We start from the raw sequence: 13,157 nt of genomic DNA on the forward strand, positions 1-13,157 counted from the left end.
TTAGCACCAAGAATTTGTTTGTGTTTGCCCCTTTTGTGGTATGTTCACATCATTGGTGGACTCAATTATTGCACCATGTTTGCAATCATCAGTGAACTTGGTAAGCCACAGGCTGTCTGCTTTCACCTGGACTTCTGAGAAATAGATTTCAAACAGTAGAGGGCCCAACACCAATCCCTGTGGTACACCACTGGCAACTGATCTACTGGTAGAGGCAGAATTCCCCAACTTTGACAGTATGCATTGACAGTGAGCCAGTTGGCTACCCGTCTAGTGATGTATTGTTTAATCCCCAAATTTTTATTTCTATAAGTCCTTTGGGTTTCTAATACTATGAAGGGAATGGACCCCATTCCTAAGTCAAAGCATGATTAAAGTTCATGAAATTAGTACTGTTTGCATCTTTAATGTTAGCAAGAAGTGCTCTTTGCAGCATCTGCAATGTGCTCAGTAAATACTCCTTCTGCAATTCATACAGAGTTACATGTATTGGTAACATTTCTAAGTACGATTGTAAATTCTTTTTTATAAGACCCATTGCTTCTACTACTGTTGGGACTGTCTGGTTATCCTTCCTCCACACTGCCCTTCTTTCTGCCTTCAAATCCTGTTATTTTATGACTGTGGCTCACTGTACATAAGACACTGTAGTCAATGGGTGTAGCAATTTGAATGATCAATGTTCCTTTTGTCTTTTTCTCAAGGACTACTGTATCTGGTTTTCTCACATCTATTTTTTGAACTGTTGGTAATGGGCGATCCCATGTGATATAAACTTCATTGTTTTCTATAATGCTTTGTGGCTCATGTTTCCAATGTTTTTCAGCTACTTCAATGTTATAATGTTTGCACAATCCCCATTGCAGCAATCTTGTCACATTATTATGCCTTTCAGTGTACTATGCATCTGCCATTTGTATAGCACAACCAGCAACAAGATGAGCGACTATTTCAAATTTTGGTTTACAGAATCTACATTTGTTTGTTTCTCACCCATGTTCAATAGACTTTGTAAGCCAACATCTACTTAGTCCACTATCTTGTGTCACCAATATTAACCTTACGTCTTTTGGTTTAAATTCACCTCTCCTTAACCATTCCTGTGTTCAACCCTGATCAACATGAGGTTGTTCCAAGAGTTTACTGTACTTGGATCTATGTTTATTGCATTTTCGACATTTCTTGCCTTCTCGTCTCTAATCCTTACCTTATATTCTTTCTTTTTTTTTTTTTTTTTTGGTGGCACATTCAGTTGCTGCCTGATTTTTATCTACTTCTGGTTTGATTTCCATTCCTACTTGACACAAATATGCTTCTGCTAAACTAAGCAAAGAAGTAATCTTAGACTTATTCTCCTCATGTTTAAAAATGTCACTACTTTTGGGTCTTGTGAGGTCAGCAGATATATATGCAATCCTACAATTGCAGATCTATACATGTAATCAGTTTTGAGGAGGCCCATACCTCCTTCAGAATGGGGAGTATATAGTATTGGTATACACTTATTTTTACAAATCATTTGATGAACATGAAGCATCCTTCTTGTTTTCCTGTCCAACTGATCCAACACCTTTTGGGGCCTAATCCCCAGCTGGGAGAGCTTCCCAATGATACCCGAGTGGTGGATTGTGTTGAAGGCCTTGACTAAGTCAAGATAGGTGGTATGTACTGTTTTGACTTCATCCAGAACTTTGGTAACATTCTAGAAGAAGTCCACCAGGTTTAATAAGCATGATCTACCCTTAATGATGCCAAACTGTGTCAGGTCAAGAGTTTGAAGGTTGCTCATGTCCTGTCGAGAAGGTCCATGATCATTCTTTCCATGACACTGCAGATAAGGCTGGTTAGGCTTTTCAGTCTAAAGCTCACAGGGTCAGTTAAAGGACCCCCTTTATGCAAGGGGATTACTGTTGCTGTTCTCCACTCTGCTGGAACAAAACCAATGCTCAGGCTGTGGTTAAAGAGAGTGCCAAGTGGTTCTACTAGGTCTTGATTTAGCTTATTTAGTAAGCATCCTGGGATGTTATCTGGTTCTAAAGAGGCTGTGTTTTTGGCCTTGGAGAGTACGGATATGACCTACTCTTTGGAGATACTAGGTAGAGGACTGGTGTCAGGTATGCTTTGGGGTATGGTTGGAGGTGACAGGGGGATGAAGTTCATAGGTTCATAGGTTGGTACTAGGCTATTGGCCCTGGGGCCCATACAAGACCAGCCATAACAATTTCTTGGCTATTTCTTCCCAGAATATTTACTTCCCTGGTCCCCTGTCTAGCACTGTGTTTGCACCCAATCTGTGAGGTAGCAGGTTGGCAATTTCCTCAGGTTCAATATGAGTGGTACCATAGGTTTGGCACATAGCTGGGAATTCCCTTTTAGATGCCAGACATAGCTAAAGAATGCCTTATGAATATCCTTAGCTAAGTATGCTAGTTTAACATTGTATCAAGCTTTAGAGGACTTTATAAGATATGTGATTTGCTTGTTCAAGCTGTGGAGGGTAGTCTTCCTCTGCTGAGTAAGTTCACTCTTATACTTAGATATCAGTTTCCACCTTTTGTTATATAACCTATTTATACTTGATGACCACCAGGGTGGCTTGTGTTTTTGGGATGACCTGTTTTTGATCTGGTCAGGTACAGCCAAGTCTATACATTCCAAGCAAAACCACAGCTGGTAACAGGCAGAAAGGCAAGACTCAACAGTTGTAAAATCCACAAGATTTATTAAATGTTAGCGCTTTCTCAGTCTTCACCACCACTTCATCAGACAAAAAGGTAAAGCAAATGAACTTCTTTTATACTAGATTTCAGTAACAATTAACAGAACAATGCAGAATCCTGATTGATCCGCAATCTACAAAGTAGTGCTTTAGCAAAACACACACTAACAAATTTACTAAAAATGTCCAAAAACTAATAGGTACAAGACAAGACAAGCGTACACTGCAAAGTCCAACAAGGTTTAATAGCTGAGTAAAACAAGCTTACAGCAATCAGTAGTCCGGTGCACACTCCGGTAACTGCCAAGCAATAAAAAGTTAAAAACGATCTGGCCGCACAGAATCCAAGTCACAAAGTGTAAAGCACTTTTCCTTAGGAAACACTTCTCCTAACTTCTTCAGACAATCAGATTGTCACCGGACTACTGATTGCTGTAAACTTGTTTTACTCAGCTATTAAACCACACACTAACAAATGGCAACACACATACATTTGTATTCCAAGTTTTACAAGTTGTGGATGTGTGTATGGGGGGAGGGTTAGTAAATATGACTGAAAATGCAGAATTACAGTGGATTTTAAGGTTAGGAGTGCACAGGGTAATGGGTCTGAATGACCATGTACCCCTAAATCAAGTATTAAAAGCAAAGAAAAGTAGATAAATGTACTGCTCTGCATTTTGGTATTTTTATTGTTATTTTTTTCTGTGCAGTTTTTAGACACTGTTGCTTTAAAAGCAGATGCCATGTGGATCAATGAGGATTCTGCATTGTTGTGTTAATTGGTACTGAAATCCAATATAAAAGAAGTTTATTTGCTTTACTTTTTTGTCTGATGAAGCGCTGGTGAACACTGCGAAAGTGCTAACTTTTAATACAACTTGTGGATTTTACAACTGTTGAGCCTCGCCTTTCTGCCTGTTACCAGCTGTGGTTTTGCTTGGAATTCTGCTTAGGTCTGCTGCTGGAACACACTCACTGCTTTTGGGTTTTCTTGCTGCAAGTCTATACATTGTTTATATGGTTACACATGGCCTTTGTGTACTCCTCTTTATAGGAGTCATTGTTGGCTGTGTTAGCAGGGGGTTTTAAACTAGTTATTCGATTGCTTAGTAGGTTGTAGTTTGCATTGGAGAAATTTCAGGTTTTTTTTTTGCTCTGTGGGGGTGTCAGTTCTGATCATTACTTCAAACGAGACAGATTTATGGTCTGAACCTACCAGGGAGGGCAACGCATAGGGGTAGTGCAGTGGCCCCCTCATGCTGTTGAGTACTACATCTAGGACATTTAAGCCCCTTGTGGGGGCACAGACTAAATGTTGCTCAGGCAATGAAATTATAGCTGAAATCTCCCATGGCCAAAGTGTTGTGTCCAGGTAAGTGCTGTGCTTCTCTTGGTTCATAGTGGAGGACCTGTAGCTAGCAACTATGTGGTGGGGTGTTTTGCCTATAGCTGGACCTGGAGTAGCTCAAGAGAGTTGTACTGTTTAAGCAGTCTCAAGGTTTCTGTACCATACAATAGTACTAGTCACCACTGTTTTGTACACCTTACCTTTCAGCTTCATTCCATTGCCATACACTACATGTTACTCTCTTTGCCAATTGACTGCAACCCCTCTGATTCTAACTTTGACCTCCTCACTCAGACTTCCCTTCTCCTCAACTAACCCCTCCTAAATACCTGAAGCTGTTAAGTTCATCCACTATTTTCCCTTCTATCTCAATTATCAGATTCTTCTGATTTCTCCCATTTGCTGCCATTACAACTGTCTTATATGTACTCAGTTTCATCCCATGTGCCTTCAGTTTTGCATTTCATTGCCCTGTCTTTTGGTGATGTTCTTGCTCAGAGTCTGCCTATAATGCCACATCTTCTGCATACAGCAACTATGTTGATCTGTCCCCTCCAACCTGTTTGCTAATGCAGTCCATCACCAGTATGAACAGCAGTGGGCTCAGAGCTGAACCCTCAAGCACACCCAGTCCCACTGGGAACCCCTCTTTGAGGCAGAGCACTGTTCATTTTTGAGTCAGTGGGTCCTTGAACATAGCCTTAGCCTGCAATAATTCTACCAATGATTCTGAGACTTCAAACCAATGCAGGACTGCCCAGATCACTTTCTTGGGACCTTGTCACATGCTTTTTCCAAGTCTGGGAATGCCTAGTTGGATTCTTTCCTTATTTCTAGCTTCTTCTGAATTATCTGTCTTGCTGCAAACATTGGACCAGTTGTGCCACATCCTGATCTTAATACAAACTGCTCATCTCCCATCTTACTTTCTACTACAGCGCATATTTATGAACCACCCTCTTCAGAACGTTCATACAGTGCGATGGGAGTTTGATATCTCTGTAATGCCCACAGTTGTGAATGTCCCCTTTGCTATTGAACACTGGCACAAGTATGCTTATTCTCCAATCATCTGGGATATGCCTTTCTCTCCATACTGCTACAAGTACCAACAGGAGCCATTTATCCCCTATCTCACCCAACAGCTTTATCATATATTATCTGCTGTGACTTCATCTGTCCCTACTGCTTTCCCTGACTTCATTTTCTTTAGTGCTGTTCTTACTTCTTCTGTAGTGGGCACCACCTGTTATTTCATCATAGGCTGTGTCTGGGACGGTACAGCTTCTGCGGGGTTTTCTTCATTCAGAAGCTGCTGGAAATACTCCTTCCATCTGCCTTTGATGTCCTATGGACCGCTGAGCAGGTTGTTGCTGCTGTCCCTTATGAAGGGTGTCTGATTACTATTTTCCTTATCTTTCTGTCTTTGCCTTGCAATCTGATATAGTTCTTTCTGCCATATAGCGAGTTGCTTTCCAGAAGTTGGTAGAATGCCTTTGATGCATTTTTCTTTGCTATTGCAACTCCTCTCTTAGCCTAATTGTTAGCCAATCAGTATTCCTTCCTAGCTTGGCCTGTCTTTTCTAATTGTTAGCCAACCAGTATTCCTTCCTAGCTTGGCCTGTCTTTTATAATTGTTAGCCAACCAGTATTCCTTCCTAGCTTGGCCTGTCTTTTATAATTGTTAGCCAACCAGCATTCCTTCCTAGTTTCACCTGTCTTTTCTATCACCCACTTTTTTCTGTACTCTTTTCTTTTGATGACTTCATGGATTTCTGCATTCCATCACCAGCATTTGTTATGTACTTTATTTCCATACCTCACTCAGCCTCATATCTCATCTGTAGTCCTCACACATGCTGTTTGGAGGTGCTGCCATTCTTCTTCAGATCCTACTATTTCTTTTTCTTCTTAAGGTGCTAGGGCCCTGAGTAATTCCTTGAACTGTTATCCTTTCTGTCCAGTCAGCTTCTAGGTCTCTGTTTAACTTAAAAACTTTTCTGACCACTGCCTGCAGCTGATTGTGGCAACCCGTGGTTTATGTTCTGAGTCAACTGTTTCACTGTGGATGGCTTTGCAATTGTTGATTTTACCTCAGTGCCCTCTTTCCTGAGGAAGTCTACCTGTCCACATGTGACTCACTCTTACTGAACCATGTTGGTTGATATCAAGCCATTTGTCAGACAGAAGTCTAGAACGGCTTCTCCTTCTTTATTCATGTTGTCCCACCCATGTGGACCCAGGCAGTCCCCATATCCCATTCTGTCTATCCTTATGTGTTCATTCAGGTCATCGATCATCAAAACTAATTAACATTGTCCTTCTTTATCTAGTAGGTCCTGCAACTGCTGTCTGAATGCACTCTCTTACTATGTGGCGTAGGCAGAGATTATGAATTCTGAGTCTAATTGCCTTGAATCTGCCACTAATTCTGATGACATCCCTCGCTGCCTTCTGAAGCCTCTCCTCAGAACAATTCTAATATCATTTCTAGTTTGTCCTTCTCCTGAGTAGTGGACTTCAGATCCCAAGCCAAATGAATTTGCTGCATTGCCTTTTCGTCTTGTCTCCTGGATACTTAGGATGTTCAGCCTCATCCTTACCATCATGTCATCCACTTCCAAGCTGCATCCTGTCAGTGAACCTACACTGAGTGTAGCAGTTCTTAATTCATGTTTGGCAGGTTGATTGGTTTTAGGTAACCCAAGCTGAGCAACTGGACACCATTCAGCCAGTAGACCCAGGGCTGCTGGGTGTTATGGCAGGCATACACTAGCCAATAGGGACACTTATTCTACCATTAGCACGTCAACACAACTGAATCACCTGGAGCCCTATTTACTCCAAGTGACCACACAGTCTGTGATCTCCTATCTTGAGGATACTGTGCACCACAGTAGATGCCGAAATGGTTGGTCTATACAACTCTTCTCCCTATAGAGCACCATCTAGAGTCTGTTCTGCTGAGCATAACTTCATTCTTTGATGATATTGAGATGGAAACATTCAGGTTCATTTTGGGAGATGGAAGGAACCCCACAGAGACACAAGGAGAACTTGCAGGCACTGGCCATAGGTCAAGATCAAACTCTGTATCTTGTGCAAGTGAGGCAAAGAACTTAACCATTATGATAAGTATTATCTACTACTATGAGCTGTTAAATTGTAAAGAAGTATTTATGCTTTGTCTCTTAAGTTTTAGAATTGTAATCCAAAAGCATTGTTAACCATAAGAAGTTTAGACACTCATTGGTGCACAAAAATACAGGGTGTAAACATGAACTATGTAGATAGACTAAAAGCCCTATCCCTTCACTGTCTCCTACAAATTATTAAGGGCCGACCTATGCCTGACCTACAAGGCACTCAATTCCAGCCCTGATGGAGCTGCTACACATCCACAAGTCAAACGGCATGGGGATCACCTGATCTAGGGATTTAAACTTAGTCAGCAACTCAAGCAAAACATGCTGGAGAGACATATGTGTCTCAGAGATAGGCTTCCTATTCAAATTAAGCAGAGCCCTTCCCTGGCCCTCTCCATATGCAATTTGGATCAATGGACAGGGAATCACAAATTCACACATGGGGTAGTGCCTCCATCCCTTATGGACAGGAGCATCCATAAATTGTGTTATACTGACTAGGCTTATAAGGGCCCTTAAGCCATTAGCCTAGTAATCTCCTATGAACCTATGAAGTGCCAGAATATCAATAATGAATGACCAAAAATGCAGTCACATTTACTAAGTTAGAGGTTAATGTCCATCAGAATATTCCTTTTTCTGTGACGACTGATAATCTTGGAGTTAATGTACATTTGTGGAGATAGGGCTTCCTCCCTACATAGGGAGTCCAAAGGGGCTGTCCCCTATAAAAATTACATTAAAGAAGAAATGCGATGTTCAATATTCGGTGTTCTCCTGCATTTTTGGTCTTTGTTTGGCATTTGGGGCTTCCTCGTACAAGTACTAACATTTAAATTAGGGAGGCAAATGCATTTTAAAGAGTTAAAAAAACGTATTGTAGGGGTGACAAATTTATTTCAGTAAAGGCATGATATAATTTATAAATACAAATTGAAATACAAACAGGTCCACCACAGAATGAGGCTGACAATGAGGCAAAAACCACGAACAGATGTTCAGGAAGCTTTTTAATCCACACAAACACAAGCACAACGACTGAGCGCTTTCACCAGATAAACTGGTATCATCAGAGTCTTACAAAAACATTACACCCAGCATATTCATTTATATAATCATCGAAACCAATTATTCAATTATGAATTCCTGAATTAATTGATTAATTAAATTTTTAAAAAGACACATTCAAAAAGACAATATCCAAAATTACACACATACTAAAAATATTAATAATGAATGCATAAAAATACCATATTGAATCAACCAAAACCCTTACCCCCTAACACATTCATATTCATTTGCCCATGCATAAATAATTAATTAATTATATTACTGCATGTATATGTATACAATTTATATGTATACAATTTAAACTCCTCTACAATAAACAATACAAAAATGAAATAAACCATAATACGTTCAGTAGTATACTTAATGAAATATTTAAAATATTTAAAATATTTAAAATTAGTATGAGTGGACATGACACAGTAAATTCATCATAAATTGACCAGGACCATCATATTAGTCTCTATAATAATGTAAACCTAAATAAAGTTGGCCCTATACTTCAACAAAGGTTTTAAAGATATACTTTCATTAATCCCTGGGAATTTGGTGGCATTTAACCTAATCTGCCACTCCATCTCTCGTAGGGCTACAAGATTGTTGACATCACCATAACTATTGGGTTTTATCCTATCTACTATAAAAACAAAAACTTCTTATATTGACAACAAGTCATGGTGTGCAAAAAAAGGGCATTGTGGTCATCCCTTCTTCTGATAAAACCACAATGCTCCCTAATTCTCTCCTTCAAACATCTCGTAGTCTTACCTACATAAAATGCATCGCATGTCATGCAGGAAGCTATGTAAACACAATTGTTTGTAACACAATTACAGCGTCCAGGACAAGCAATTGTACGCCCGTAACCTGCCACTGTAAGATTAGAACCTTCAAATATGTATCTGCACCATTTACACTGTCCACATTTACTCATTTGTGATCGCATAAACACATCATTTTTCCTCTCCAGGATGTCCTTCAAATTATTTCCCCTACTAAACACAATAACAGGAGCGTCACCCAAAATAGTTTTTAAACCTTCACTCAAGAAGTGATCCCATAAACTCTTCAAGTTTGCACAAATTTCTAAAGAACAATCATTGTATTTCAAAACAAACTTGGGACCACTCACGTCCATACCCTTGTTGCTATCTTCACCATTAGACTTAACAATGGTGCAATACATGTCCTTTATTTTCAGAATCGGGACATATTTACTTCTCCTTTTCCTATACACTTCTTTTTTGGTTTTGATTAGAAGTGTCAATGGATAACCCCTCTCCAAAAATAAACCAATCAGTGTATACATCTCATTTTTGAAATCCTCATCATCACTAATCAATCTAGAAAGACGGACCATCTGGCCTTTAACCAAACCTCTCCTCTGATGAATCGGGTGGCAACTAGTATAGTGCAACATAGAGTTGGCATAACTAGGTTTCCTGTAGATACTACTAAGAAACCCGGTTTCATTTTTAGAAATCCTGATATCCAAATAATTTGCATAATCACAACTCCAATTATAGGTGAATTTTAAAAATCCAGAACAGTTGTTCAAATAATCAACAAACTGACAGTTTGTATTCCAGTATGAGTTTCGACTCTGAGAAACTGGAGATTTGTCATGGGCTTATGGAATTGGTGCTTAATAACAACTTTTTTACCTTTGAGGGGGAAAGGTACAAGCAGATAACTGGGGTAGCAATGGGTGCCAAGTGTGCCCCGGTGTATGCTAACTTAGTTCTTTTGGCTTGGGAAAAAGAAAATATTTTCAATTCTAGATTTGTCCAAAATATACTACTGTATAATAGATTTCTTGATGATTTACTCATTTTATGGAAGGGTGACGACGTTAGTGCTAGGGAGTTTGTTGATTATTTGAACAACTGTTCTGGATTTTTAAAATTCACCTATAATTGGAGTTGTGATTATGCAAATTATTTGGATATCAGGATTTCTAAAAATGAAACCGGGTTTCTTAGTAGTATCTACAGGAAACCTAGTTATGCCAACTCTATGTTGCACTATACTAGTTGCCACCCGATTCATCAGAGGAGAGGTTTGGTTAAAGGCCAGATGGTCCGTCTTTCTAGGTTGATTAGTGATGATGAGGATTTCAAAAATGAGATGTATACACTGATTGGTTTATTTTTGGAGAGGGGTTATCCATTGACACTTCTAATCAAAACCAAAAAAGAAGTGTATAGGAAAAGGAGAAGTAAATATGTCCCGATTCTGAAAATAAAGGACATGTATTGCACCATTGTTAAGTCTAATGGTGAAGATAGCAACAAGGGTATGGACGTGAGTGGTCCCAAGTTTGTTTTGAAATACAATGATTGTTCTTTAGAAATTTGTGCAAACTTGAAGAGTTTATGGGATCACTTCTTGAGTGAAGGTTTAAAAACTATTTTGGGTGACGCTCCTGTTATTGTGTTTAGTAGGGGAAATAATTTGAAGGACATCCTGGAGAGGAAAAATGATGTGTTTATGCGATCACAAATGAGTAAATGTGGACAGTGTAAATGGTGCAGATACATATTTGAAGGTTCTAATCTTACAGTGGCAGGTTACGGGCGTACAATTGCTTGTCCTGGACGCTGTAATTGTGTTACAAACAATTGTGTTTACGTAGCTTCCTGCATGACATGCGATGCATTTTATGTAGGTAAGACTACGAGATGTTTGAAGGAGAGAATTAGGGAGCATTGTGGTTTTATCAGAAGAAGGGATGACCACAATGCCCTTTTTTTGCACACCATGACTTGTTGTCAATATAAGAAGTTTTTGTTTTTTATAGTAGATAGGATAAAACCCAATAGTTATGGTGATGTCAACAATCTTGTAGCCCTACGAGAGATGGAGTGGCAGATTAGGTTAAATGCCACCAAATTCCCAGGGATTAATGAAAGTATATCTTTAAAACCTTTGTTGAAGTATAGGGCCAACTTTATTTAGGTTTACATTATTATAGAGACTAATATGATGGTCCTGGTCAATTTATGATGAATTTACTGTGTCATGTCCACTCATACTAATTTTAAATATTTTAAATATTTTAAATATTTCATTAAGTATACTACTGAACGTATTATGGTTTATTTCATTTTTGTATTGTTTATTGTAGAGGAGTTTAAATTGTATACATATAAATTGTATACATATACATGCAGTAATATAATTAATTAATTATTTATGCATGGGCAAATGAATATGAATGTGTTAGGGGGTAAGGGTTTTGGTTGATTCAATATGGTATTTTTATGCATTCATTATTAATATTTTTAGTATGTGTGTAATTTTGGATATTGTCTTTTTGAATGTGTCTTTTTAAAAATTTAATTAATCAATTAATTCAGGAATTCATAATTGAATAATTGGTTTCGATGATTATATAAATGAATATGCTGGGTGTAATGTTTTTGTAAGACTCTGATGATACCAGTTTATCTGGTGAAAGCGCTCAGTCGTTGTGCTTGTGCTTGTGTGGATTAAAAAGCTTCCTGAACATCTGTTCGTGGTTTTTGCCTCATTGTCAGCCTCATTCTGTGGTGGAACTGTTTGTATTTCAATTCCTTGTGGATTCCTTTGTTGGAGTTTATCTTCTTTTTCTGTTTAATTTATAAATACAGCCTTTGTTTGTTCATTTAAAGGCAAAGTTTGCAAAATATGAGCTTAATGCATTAAAAGTAAAGAACAATGCTGGAAACTATAAGCTATTTTAATGAAATTTCCTAATGCGTGGCATGAGGGGAACCTCAAGCTTCTGCAATATATACAGCCCTCTCTCTTTCTCTATCTCACTGTGTGTGTGTGTGTGTGTGTGTGTGTGTGTGTGTGTGTGTGTGTGTGTGTGTGTGTGTGTGTGTGTGTGTGTGTGTGTGTGTGTGTGTGTATCCCTCTATATTTATTTATTTGTTCATGAAGGGTTGCTTGTATATAGAATGCTGTCATTCTAATATGGATGACTTCGTGTCCTCAGAAAATATGCTTTGATTCCAATACAATGGCCTGTTGTCCATTCAGTGCACATCTCTGCTTTGTATCAACAGAATTTCAGAAAAAAATGCTAAGTGGTATATTGTTAAATCTTTATGTTATGCAGCTCAATGAAATATTTAGTACACATTAGCTACATGGCCAGCATATAGCTGTGTATTACTTTTTATATATTCATTTATTATTTTTACATTTGTTAACTGAGGAAGTGGACTGTGGTCCATTTTCAGACATGTCTTCTTTTTTCTTTCGGCTGCTCTCATTAGGGGTTTCCATATCTTCCTGTCCTCTGCATTTTTCTCTGTCACACCAGCCACTTGCATGTCATCTCTCACCACATCCATAAACCTTATTTTAGGCCTTCCTCTTTTCCTCTTAACTGGCAGCTCCATCCTTAGTATCCTTCTCCCAATATACCCAGCATCCCTCCTTAGCACATGTCCAAATGAACACAATCTCACCTCTCTGGCTTTGTCTCCAAACAGTCCAACCTGAGCTGACCCTCTAATATACTCATTTCTAATACTGTCCATCCTTGTAACACCCAATACAAATCATACCATCTTTAACTCTGCCATCTCCAGCTCTGACTCTTGCCTTTTCATCATTGCCACTGTCTCCAACCCATACAACATAGCTGGTCTCACTCCCATCTTGTAGACCTTATCTTTCACTCTTACTGGTACCCGTCTGTTGCAAATCACTCCTGACACTTTTCTTCACCCACGCCACCCTGCCTGCACTCTCTTCTTCACCTCTCTTCCACACTCACCATTACTCTGTACTGTTGGTTCCAAGTATTTAAACTCATCCTCCTTCGCCATCTCTAGTCCCTGCATCCCACCATTCCTCTGTTGTCCCTCTTATTCACACA

Source organism: Protopterus annectens, chromosome 3.part0 (assembly GCF_019279795.1).
Source record: "Protopterus annectens isolate FY-2018-M chromosome 3.part0, PAN1.0, whole genome shotgun sequence".
Classification (NCBI taxonomy): Eukaryota; Metazoa; Chordata; order Ceratodontiformes; family Protopteridae; genus Protopterus; species Protopterus annectens.